Genomic DNA, 13,147 nt, shown 5'->3' with positions numbered 1-13,147 from the left:
ATTGTATAACGAGCAAATCTTAAAAAATAAAGTTATAAAGTATTTCAAAAATGGCAAATGTAGCCCAAGTTAAGTAGTTTTATGGCATATTTTTGAATATTATTTTTGTTGAGTCCTTGTCGTAATTCTTGATATTGTGATTGTGTAGTTTTATAGTCTCGCCATAACCTATAAGTTCCGTGGACCAAAAGTTGTGTTTGGGCACGAACTTGCATGGAAGTTTAAATGTGGAAGTGTTCGCCAAAGTGTGTATTTTGAGTGTATATTCATACTGATTACCCGTACCGAAATGCTTTCGGATTGGACAACTAACGGGCGCAAATATGATGTACTAATAGAGTGGGTTCTTTAAAAAAATCAATAAAAACCTGAATATTAACAAAAAAAATCAAATAAAACAAATATATATAATTTTCTTTTACATATTAAAAAGAGTTCAGTTTGGATACCTAGAGTGTGGGCGTGGTCCAATTGACTATTTTTTGTTTAAATTTATTTATATGCCTTGGGCACTAAATGTGCTGAAATTAAAAGCTCTGACATGATTATTTTAATTTATGCCATAAAAACTGGATTTGAAACCATAGTGCAATGGATTGCTTTCTAAAGTGCAGTACAAAATAAACGTTGAAAGTGACTTCACTTTAGGTTGCTAATAGATACTAAAGTGACTATTGCCTTCATGCTATGTTACATGGGATATCAGTATACTTAAGCAAAAATAAAAATAAACTGTATGAGAATTAGATCAACACAATTTGTATAAAACCAGTTTGTACGAATTACTCTCAAAGCGTATAAAGTGACTACACTCTATATTACTTAGATACCTGGGAAGTATAAAGTAACCAATTGTCTTCTCTCTGCACTAAAAACAGCACATACGTGTCAAATGACCATAATATATAAATTGGAGTCAGCCAAGTGATAAGACATTTGTGACAATTGCTGTCTTTAAGGGATACATTGACTACTTGCTTAACTGTTGGGATACCTGTGCAGGATATTTATCCGTATATATGTATGTATTTATGTGTATTTTTCCAACAACTTTAAAATTTCGTAAAATTCTCTTAAGTTTTTGTCAATATAACGACACTGTTTGTTCTTGTTTTTGGTTGATATTGTTGTTGATTTTGGTTGCTTCCAAGCCATTTGTTCTGTTTGTATTAAGACTTGTTTGTTTTATTGATGACATTCTTGTTTTCATTTATTGTTTTTTTCTTTCATTGGAATGAGATTGTGAGAAAAAGATTAAGTGTTTTAGAAAAACTTTATTTTTTTCATTTGTTGAAGGTATAAAATCATATTAAATGCAAATTAAAGTACTTTTGTTGTTCAATAAAATCATGTGTTCATCAGGCAAAAATTAAGTCAATAAAATATAAGAAATTTTTATAAAATAACTAGCTGATCCGGCAAACGTTGTTCTGCCACAAATTATTTCTAGTGAATATTTTGGTTGTTAAATTGGCATTATAGGTGTTTTTGATGCCAAATGAAGAGAAATATAAAAAAAAATTTTGTCGAAAAATATTTTAAAAATTGGGTGGATAGGGACATCCTAACGTCCTAGCGGTATGATATATAATATTCTCGTACCTATCAAAAATATATAGAAAATTTCATAACAATAGTTAAATTGATATTTGGATATTGCTCATACAAAATACTAAAATCTCGGCTAAAAAACGGGTGGGTGAGGGTCGGTTGATGAAAATTTGGGGTTATAGGTATTTTTAATGCCAAATAAATAAAATGCGAAAAAAAGCTTTTGGTCAAAAAATGGTAAAAATAAATTCCGGATAGGGTCACCCTAATGACCTAGCGGTATGAAATATACTTTACGACCTATTCTCATACCTACCAAACATACATACAAAATTTCATAAAAATCGGTTGAGCCGTTTCGGAGGAGTTCAAACACTAACATTGTGACACGAGATTTTTATATATTAGATTAGATATGTATATGAGGAAAGAGAACTTCAGAAAATCAAGCTTGAACTGTATAAAATAAACTCATTTTTACACCGAAGCATCACGATAACTCGAAGTGTAAGAGATCGTAGGTGATGCCCGGCCAACCAGCCGAAGCGACACCAAAGCCAGTTACGCATGGCGCTAAGGTCATGCTCTGCATTTCGTGGGATCAAAAGGGTCCTATTTAATATGAGTTACTGAAATCTGGCCAGACAATCACATGGAATAACTGATTCTTTTGAAGCGAGCATTTGAAAAGTATCAAATACAGTGTCACTCAGAAATGTAAAATTTTAATACAATATTTAAGTCTAATAGTGTGGAGCCGGAGACAATGTTTAAAGGTTTGCCATTGGGTTCGCCCCTATTTTCTGTCCCCTTGCCACCGATCCTTCAAAACTTAAACTCAGCTACAGCTTTACTAAGTGTAAGTTAAATGTAAATGTTTACTAAATTTTATACTAAATATTTGGCCAATTCACAATCGGTGTCGTAGCGTTGTATCGTTGTAGTTTTTTTTTATTAATGTTTTGTATTTGTTTCGAAAAAATAGTTTGAAAAATATTTATGACATACAACGCTACGACACCGATTGTAAATTGGGCAATTATATTAATTGCACAATTGTATGCATCTATAATGAAAATATTGTTTCAGTAACTTATATTTTGTAACTATATTTAAAATAAAATATACCATTAGTTAATTAAATATTCGAAAACCATGACAGTAATCAAATTTAATGTTTTCATAAAATAGATTCTACTGTATTCATAATATTATAGTAAATTTACAAACTTAAACGAATACTATACTTAAGTAAACACAAATATACTTTCTTTTTGATAAATTTTGATGTGATTCTGTAAGTAACTGTTTACATACTGTGTACATATGTCCCAGTAAACCAAAAATCATTAATTTTGGATATAAAGTTTAACTCAACATATTATATCTCACATTGAGTTTGTCATTCCACTTGTAATTTCCATATTGTTCATTTACGTGATTCACAATAATAATCATACTTAAATTATACTTAATAATGTACAAGAATGCAGTTCATGTTAAATCTAATAGCGCCTATGATGAACTGAACTATCGACTGCTACCTCTGCTACTAATTATAAACAGCGCCATCCTCCTTCCAGTAGCTTCATGGATTATCAAACTAGAATGTTCGAATTCTAGAGCTTTTAGCAGATTCAATGTTAATGTTAACATATTAACCTTTATGTCAACGGCAATATACCTGGGTATGTTTTGTATTTTTAAAATGCTGTAGCTCTGAATTGGATAATCGGATCGACTTGAATCCTAGCCAAAACTGTTTTCCGCAATTGTCCCAAGTTTGGTTAGGATAGTTGCACCCTTACAAAGTTGCACCCTTACGTCAACAGCATACATACCTGGGTATCCATAGTAAAACGCATGCAAATATAATGATAAAATTGAAAAGTATAGTACTTTTTCAACGTTTTTACCCACCCTACTTCACATTTTTGATAACAAATATATCCCGATTTTCTCCATTTTTCTTTTATTGGACTAATAACAAATGTATATGTCAAACAAAAAAAGAGTTATTGAAAAATCGTGACTGACCCCAAAGTTATATGTATTTGAATTAAAAAAAATTTAAAAATGCGATTTATTAGGACGATGTATTAGGAATTTATACTTTTTGAAAAGCTAACTTTACACTTAATATTTTAAATGAAAATCAATTTAAAAATTCTTGATACGGAGGGGACCAGGTCCATTCAAATAACGCCTATTTTTCATGTAAAATTCAACTTTAGGGCAAAAATTCTCAAATCGCGTAGTCGATATAAAAATAAAGTAAACTATTTTAGATGACCAAATATGTTCCTAATTAGTTTGTAAAGGCTTCCGATAACCCCGCTCCTGGTGTGGATATATTATAGCAAAAAAAACTAAAAAATCCCATTTTTGGGATTTTTCAAAACTTTTTTGGGAATTACGGGATTTCTGATTATAAATTTCAAAATTTGTTTTTATTTTTCTATATCTATATAACTGTAAAATTTAATAAAAACTATTAATAAATAAAAAAATTATTTTAATTTGAAAAATTTATATCTTTGCAAAAACTCAATAAAAGACATTTTTTGTCATACCTACACAACCACTTTTTTCAAAAAACAATGACTAAACGTAAGGGTAAAACTGGTGATCATAAAATTTTTGAACCTTTTGTCTATTTCTAACAAAATAAAAAAAAATACAGAAATTCCAACAAACGAGTTAAATATTAGCATTTTTATGCTAACGGCAGTCATTCACCATACAAAACGTATGAACATACCCAGGTATGTTGCTGTTGACGTGCGTAAAGCATTCCTGCTGTTGACATAAAGGTTAAACATTTAGTGTTTCCATAATTACAAACAATGCTAATAACTGATATCAATGAATGTTGCAAGCAGTTTATACAAACCGTTAAACTTAAACCGTTAATGCAAATTCGTAACAATATGTATTGAAAACAAACAAAAAATTTTGAAAATTTTGATATTTTATTTTCCATATAAAGCTAGCTATACTTTAAATTTTTTTTTGTTTTATTGCTTTTTGTTGCTTTCAAACTTTCTAAATAATGTTTGGTGGCATATTTCACTCATATTATTATTGTTAGATTTGAAGAACATTTAGTTAAAATGTCAATCTGTCTTTTTATAATATTTGTTTAAATCTTTAAACTGAACTAACTGACAATATGTGTAATAAGTAAGTAGTAATTATCTAAATTGATTGATAACACATTTTGTTTGGCTACTGCGGTTTATGGTGATAAATATCAATGAAAATTGTTTCATTAGAAACAAGTGAACTGTGCAAAAATTTACAATAGAGATTCAAGTATATAAAACTAATATTAAACATTAATTATTTTAAGTTTGTTATTACTGATGAGTTCTCTTTAGTTTATTTGAAGATAAGTTTTGATTTAAAATTTAACAAAGTTTAAATTTAAAATATTAGTTAATTACTTCTGAAAAGAAAACTGAATTTCATTAATATTCCCCTGAAAATTTTGCAAAACTTAAAAAAAAATGTTTTTCAAAAAATTTTTAAAACTTTTTGTTTGTCAAACTCTTTATTTTAATTTTACTATAATAGCCATAAAAACAACGTCATAAGCCATAATTAACTGTTCCTTTAAACAACTTTACTAAAAATGCAAAAATTAATAAAATGCCAAAGTTTTCCTGGTAATAAAATTGCAAGTTTAAGTGCTTGTATTAGCTGCTAAATACATATATATTTTTTTATTATTTTTTGCATATAATAAAGTAACAAATACCAAAAAAAGTTATAACAAAATTCCATAAAGTTTGCTTCTTCCCCAGATATAAACACATAATTAAATAAAAGAGCTTAACCAAAAAAGGCTGTATCTTTACTTTAACCCTTTTGGCTTATGAAGGATCAATAATAAAATGAGAAACAAAAAACCATGATTAACTAAACCAACAACCAACAACAAAAAAAATTACTAAACTTTGAGTTATGAAACTTTGAAACATTAACGGATTACGTGTACAAACTTTAAGCAAACAAAAAAAAAAAAAGATAATTAGGAAATTTTGAATATTTTAAGATAATTGAAAGATAAATAGAGGGTTACACTTATTAATAAGGCTGGGTCATTTGAAATGATAATGAGCAAAGTTAGTTGTAAACAAACACAATAAAGACTTGTTTTTCATACAAATATTTTAAATTTAAAAATAAATATAAAGCAAATTTAGTAAAAAAGTTAAATAACAATTTTATAGCCCTCCTCATAAAATAAGAAGAGTGTAAAAAAATTATTTTTAACCTAAATACTTTACCAAATGGTTTGGTTTAAAATGTCCTATAACTATGTGTTGGAAGCGTTTTTAAGAAAATAAACATTTAACATTTTTAAAGCTAAAGGCAATTATGTTAAAAAAACAATAAATCAGGCCTTCATTTATTAACAATTTACCCATATTTTCAAAATCATTCAATCGAAAATAATTGTTTACTAAAGAGTGCTTTAATTTGAACTTGTCAATTGAGGTTTTACTATAAAATCTTTTCACTCCAAACTATGTACACCCAGAAAAAAATATAGTAATAATACATGGTTATATAATATCAACTATACTATGGTCACTGCATTTAATTAATTATATGATTGCGGCAACCATAATATAAATCAGTAGCGATTCACGTGATTGCAGCAATCATATGTCGGAAAATCAAAAATTTTGTAGAATCGTTGAAACTTAATTCAGATGGCTTGTATTTCGAAATTCAAAAAATCAGTGACAAATGGTAGGCCATAGAAAACAACATAAGAGAGCGAAATTTTTTTGGGTATATGACTTAAAAATGCGGAATATTTTCTAATTTATTTTTAATTTTTTTTTAAATTATTTGTACAATATAAATTTACTCAAAGTATTGACCGTTGGCATCATATGGATTCCGAGCTCATATTTTAAGTCTAAGAATGAATGTTACCCCTTCTAACATTTTGTAGCCACAATTGTAAAATTCGGTCTGTATGGTAGAAACATTAAATTAGCGACAAATTCGGCTGCTATCACCAATCTGTTTTCTTTGTGCAGAAATTGCAAAGCAAGGCCTTTGCCATGTTGGAATATTACGTTTTCATGTCTGAAAGCATATCCTGGGAGTTTTTCCGCCAATGATCTCTTCAGTTGCGAATCAGTTGCGTTCGGAACAGGTTCTTTCGATACATTGTTGTCCAAAATATCGAACGAAATAAGGGTGATAGTACGTGACATAAAACAGAAGTAATTTCGAGGTATGCGAAAAATTGCGAATCGTTTGTTTACTTTTAATTTCTTATTGTTCATCCCTTTGATGGTCTGGCCAAATATCAGCAGCTCATAGATTAGTGTCGATTTGGTTGGTCGGGCTTTATATACGATCTCTTACGCTTCGGGTTATCGTAATGTATCCATTTTTCATCGTAAGTATTGATGCGGTCAAAACTTATTTTCTTTTATAGCGTTCAAGCTGCATTTCAGATATCTTAAATCTTCTTTAAAGGTCTGTCAGCTTCAATTCGTATGGTACACCATTTCCCTGCTTTTGGATGAATCCTGCTGATCGTAAACATTTTGAAATTGCTGCCTCAGTAGCTTTCAATGACTTTCAATTATGAATGAGTAATGCCTCCAATTCTTTGCCTTCAAGCTTATTTGGCTGACCTGGGCGATCCTTGTCTTTCGTGTCAAAATCACCACTTCTGAAACGAACAAACCATCTCTCGCACATTGAAACCGATGGAACACATTCACCATAAGCTTTGATGAGCAATCGGAGTGCTGAGTTGAACTTTTTTTCAAATTAAAGAAGTAAAACAAACATTAGACATTTACGAAACAAAGTGGGCCCCAGAAGTGGGCCTTATATGGGAGATATGACTTTGGTGACATGATTTCCATACATATAAAACTTATTTGGAGCGAAATTTGTGTAGATACCTATATGAATTAAATATTTATAAATTATAAAGTCCAATTTCTGGAGGACATTTGTATGGGGGCTAGGTGAAATAATGAACCGATTTCAGCCAATTTCAACAGGCTTCGTCCTTCGGCCGAAATATTTGTACGTACAAAATTTTATCGAAATATTTTCAAAATTACGACCTGTACTTTGCGCACAAGGCCAGCAAATCAACCAGCCAGACAGACGGACGGAGGGACATCGTTTAATCGAAGTTATACTAAGCCGATCGCTATGCTTTAAGGTGGGTGTTAGATTGATATTTTTGGGAGTTACAAACATCTGCACAAACGCATATACCTTCCGCACTAGGTATAAAAATAATAAGTTCTTTCGATACATTGTTGTCCAAAATATCGAACGAAATAAGGGTGATAGTACGTGACATAAAACAGAAGTAATTTCGAGGTATGCGAAAAATTGCGAATCGTTTGTTTACTTTTAATTTCTTACACTAAACCAAATATTTTTTTTACAATCCGTCATATTTAAATAAAAAAAATCTTTGGATGATTTTATAATAAATAAAATTTAATAAAGTACGTGAAATACCGTACGTGACAGATTTTTCTATTATAGTAACACGGAGAAAACAGATTCGTAATAGCAACCGAATTTGTTGCCAATCGAATGATTCGGCAAAATAATAATCAGAGTCAAATTCATTTCATACTACATGCAAATTGGGCGCTTAGTTTTCGACGCCAATTTAGCCTAAAACCTACAAATTAAAAATTTAATTTAGTCAGTTTAAACTATTTTTTGCCTTTGAAATCTTATAATAAGCTCTAAATACTTTCACAATATTTATAAACAAAATTTAAGAAAAATATTTTGTTTCACAATTGTATTTTCAATTTTTTTTTTAATTTTCTTTAAAACATTTTTTAGTGACAAAAACATTTTTGATTGGTGCAAAAAACAAAATCGGGTTAAAAAATATTTCCCGATTTTGATTCACGTATGACGTCGCACGTTGGGTTCAAATGGTGATTAATTGAAATTTAGAAATAAAGTTTTTATAATTAATTTTGTTATACGATAAAAGTAGATGAAATTCTGCATCACTAGCTGTAAAAATCAATCAACCAAGTTGTTTACTTTCTTTTCAGTGAGCGGTCAAAGTTAGCAAATTTTTAAAATTCAATCGATTATTGTTAGTATTAAATCTATTAAAATTAAAAATTTTATAATGGAACCTTCAACATCAGTATATAGTATATAGTATTTTTTTTTATAAAAATTATTTACAAATATTTTTAATAATGTTTTTAACATTTTAGTATGTTCTCCTATTCAAATCATCATGAAAAAAAGTTTCAAGGGATTTTGTTTTTTCAGTTATGATTACCATTCTCGTGGAATTGCCCATATGATGGTACTGTAATGATTTATCATAGACTAGATAACCACAAAAATATTCTTAATTACTGCAATCATGTGAATCGTAACTGTAACATAATATGTTTGCCACAGACATATACATAATTCTAGTGACCATAATATTGTTAAGTAACTTGAAATCATGTACAATTTTTCTGTTGGTGTATGGAACTTTTTAAGCATAGTAGAAAATATTTATATAAAAAATTCCTTTGAAATAAAAAGTTATATTGGCAGAGTAAACATTTATGTTGAAGTCTACAGCAAACAGCCATAACAAAATGGTCGAAAAGGGAAATGTATCTGTGTGTGTATAGAAATTCCCACTCTGTTTACTGATGTTTTACCTTCTACATAAAGACAAGTGCTGGCGATGTCCAGCAATACATAGACAATATATATGTATAAACGTACATATTGATCTATAACATACAGCCACCTACACTTAGTACATATATACATAGTTCAATGTTTATTTAAAATCAAACAACGTGACTTTGTTTTTATTGATAGACGATTTGTGGCAAAAAAAAAATGTCCATAAACATTGCCAACAACGACACCATCAGACTCTGGGTATCCTTTTGGCAGCCAGCCAATGCTGAAACAACAAGTGGCTCTTGCTATATAATACATTCATACATATATTAATGTCAATGGAAATAAAGCCATTGAAAGCCAGAGGAGAAGTGGAAAAAAACCCGGAACAAATTCAAAACAAATTACAGTCGTAAATTATTTTTGTTGAGTTTTTCCTTTCAGCAATGGCATTAAGCCACTTTATTATTATGGCTGGTATTGTTTTATTAAATTTTGTTGTAGAAAAACTTTTACTTTAAGATAGTAAACTAACAGAGAAATTTAAATAATGAATCTTTTTAAGATTGTTAATTTCCAGAAATTAGTGTATAATACTTTTGTGCATAATTTAAATTGAAAGGCAGGAATCTTTTTTGTTAAACAATATCTCCTCTATTTTTAATAACAATATAATGAAATTGTTTATGTTGCCACCTTTTATTATAAATTGTCCCCTTTAGGCGAAAAAAACAATCTCTATATTTAAAAGTTAAATCACTTTTTCCATTGCTTGTTATGCCCCCTGCTTATTAAAGAGTGAAAATATTACATTACTTTATAAGCATTTTACTACATATAGAATTTATATGAAAATCACCCCATTCCTTTTATAAATACAAATTCTTGTACATGTTTTAAACATTATTTACACAATAGCCTTAAGCTCAAAACGACTAAATGAAACAAAAAAAATTCAAAAAACAAAACAAAAAGAAAACATTTTATAAGAGCAATTTGTATAAATTTAGCATAATTTCAACACATTTTTAAAAAAGGGATTTGAATTTTGTTTATAAAAAATTTCACGGTCTAAGTGAGTGAGTGGCTGTGGACCACAATAATAAGAGACACAAAGCACGGTCTTTTAAAACCATACCAAAAAATATACAATACATATTTATTTAAATTTATGTATCTGTGTGTTTGCATATGCCCCACAGGATATTATTATGATCGAAATGCTTTCCTTTAAATTATAGTAAGTATGTAAGGAAACAACAAACACATTGATTGTCAGCCTTTCATACCTCCACAGGGGCTGGGGTTAATGTCGGCAAACATTTCAAGATTAAAACAAGTACGAGTGTTTTATTCGGGCTTGTATACCCAACATCAATATTTCGGTTTGGCTTTCTATGGGAATTTGAATCAGTTATAGTCCGGGGAACATTTGAATGGCGACTATGTGAAATCATGGACCGAAGAAGCAGAGTATATATACTGAAGTGGGTCTGCGACAAATATTTTGATGAGTTACAAACGCAAGGACAACATCAATATACCCCCATATTTATTGTGGTAAGTTTGAGAATGAAACCCTAAGTAGGTACTATTTATTTAATGGTAAAATGATGGTATTTAACCAGTGGAATATTTCCGTTGGTTTCCTGTAATCATTGACATGTACGAGCAAAATAATCAATGCCACAAAAATTTAAATTCAAGACAAAATTTAATACGCAAATCCATCCCGTATAATTGTCGAATGTAAGCTATAATAAAAATGTATTAATAAATAACCATATTTTATTGCCTTAATACATTAAACAAAAAACAAGGTACTTCCTGTTATTTTCACATAACTAAAAAGAACAAGTAAGGGAGCTATATTCGGTTATGCCAAATCTAATATACCTTTCACCAAATTATACTTTAAAATAAAATTTTAAATATTTTTAGGTAAACAAAATTTTAAAAAAAATATTTTTTTTCAAAATTGTATTTTCAATTTTTTTTTTTAATTTTCTTTAAAACATTTTTTTTTTAATTTTCTTTAAAACATTTTTTTTTAATTTTTTAGTGACAAAAATTTTATAACAAAAAACATTTTTGTTTGGTGCAAAAAAGAAAATCCGTTTAAAAAAAATATTTCCCGATTTTGATTCACTGTAGATCCGCCAACGTGCGACGTAGGACGTTGCACGTTGGGTTCAAATGGTGGCGATTAATTGAAATTTAGAAATAAAGTTTTTATAATAAATTTTGGTATACGGTAAAAGTAGATAAAATTCTGCATCACTAGCTGTAAAAATCAATCAACCAAGTTGTTTACTTTCTTTTCAGTGAGCGGTCAAAAACTGGAAAAAGTTCCAAAATAGAGATAATTTCCGCATTTAGGCAACATCTATTAAGTTAGTAATAGTTGGAATTAGTTTTATGGATTTTAGAAAAGTATTTAGATATTAGCTTATATTTTGTTTAAAAAAAGTATAGACAATGCCCGGCCAATTTGGTTTTATTCTCATTTTTGTATAAAAACTCTGGATGTCATTTATTGAACAAGTCTAGTAAATTATAACAACGATGAAGATAGTGATGATAATAATGATGTAGAAGATTATAATAATGATGATGAAGATAATGATGATAATGAACATTATGATAATTGGGATATTTGTGGTGAATTTGAGAATGCAGAATAATATTTTAATATATTTTTTATTAAAAAGGTAAAACGAAACAAATGATTCCCCAAAAAAAAAATTTTATTTCTTCAGATTAATTTTTGCAGTGAAAGCAAAAACGGTATACAAATTTATAACATATTAACTTTTTTTTTATTTCAAAGTTACAGCGAAAATTAAGGTTTTTCCGAAAAACAAAAAACTTCTAAAGGGTTATAAAAATTTGTTCTTCCACTTTTTTAAAGCTGTGTTTATGTATTTATGATTATTCATTACAAAAATTTATAATATTCTCTTTTCTGACTTTTTAGAAAAAATTTTTACATTTATAACATTTTGTAGAAACAAAAATTGAATTTTAAATTAAATTTATACTAAAATAAATAAATATAATGAATTTATTATTTGAATTCTTTAATAGCACATTAAATATGCTTTAATTTCCAATTTAGTTTGTTAATTTATCGCTTTTCATTCCAAATTCAATTGTGAACTAAAAAAAACAATAATGCGCTTAACGGGTTAAAAAAATGTTTACTTTCTTTTTTCTAAAATGCTGTGATTTTATGGATTTATGATTATTCATTACTAAATAATTATAATATTCTCTTTTGTGACTTTTTTGAAAAAAAAAAACTTTTATAAAATTTTGTGTAAAAAAAAAATTGAATTTTAAATTAAATTTATACTAATATATAATATAATAAATTTATTATTTGAATTTTTTTATATCACATTAAGTTTGCTTTAATTACAAATTTTATTCATTAATTTATAGCTTTCCATTCCAAAGTTACAGCATAAATTGTGAACAAAGGTATTTTTTCCATAAAACAATAACGCGCTTAACGGGTTAAAAAAAATTGTTAACTTTTTTTCTAAAATGTTGTGTTAAGCTAAGTATAAACGGTTGTTAGATTGTCAGGAATTTGCTCGGAAAATGGTAAACACAACCATGAGAACTTATGTTGAAACATATGTATTTATTGAACATTTTCTGACAATATAGTAAGAATATGACAACCGTGCTTATAATAACTCATCAATAAAAAAATATAATATTTTAAAACTACGGCTTCTATGAATTAATCGTCAATTTGGGTACCATTGATCCCACTGTGCGTCGTTGGAATGGTCAATGTCATAGAAATTTAAAATCACAAAATCGTAAATTAGCAATCTGAAATTAAATATTAGAAACTAGGCTACGAAATGTTTTTTTAAGGACTAATTTTAATCTGTAGCCGCTATAACTCATAATA

Source organism: Calliphora vicina, chromosome 4 (assembly GCF_958450345.1).
Source record: "Calliphora vicina chromosome 4, idCalVici1.1, whole genome shotgun sequence".
NCBI classification, from domain to species: Eukaryota; Metazoa; Arthropoda; class Insecta; order Diptera; family Calliphoridae; genus Calliphora; species Calliphora vicina.
This window is presented reverse-complemented; position numbering follows the sequence as displayed.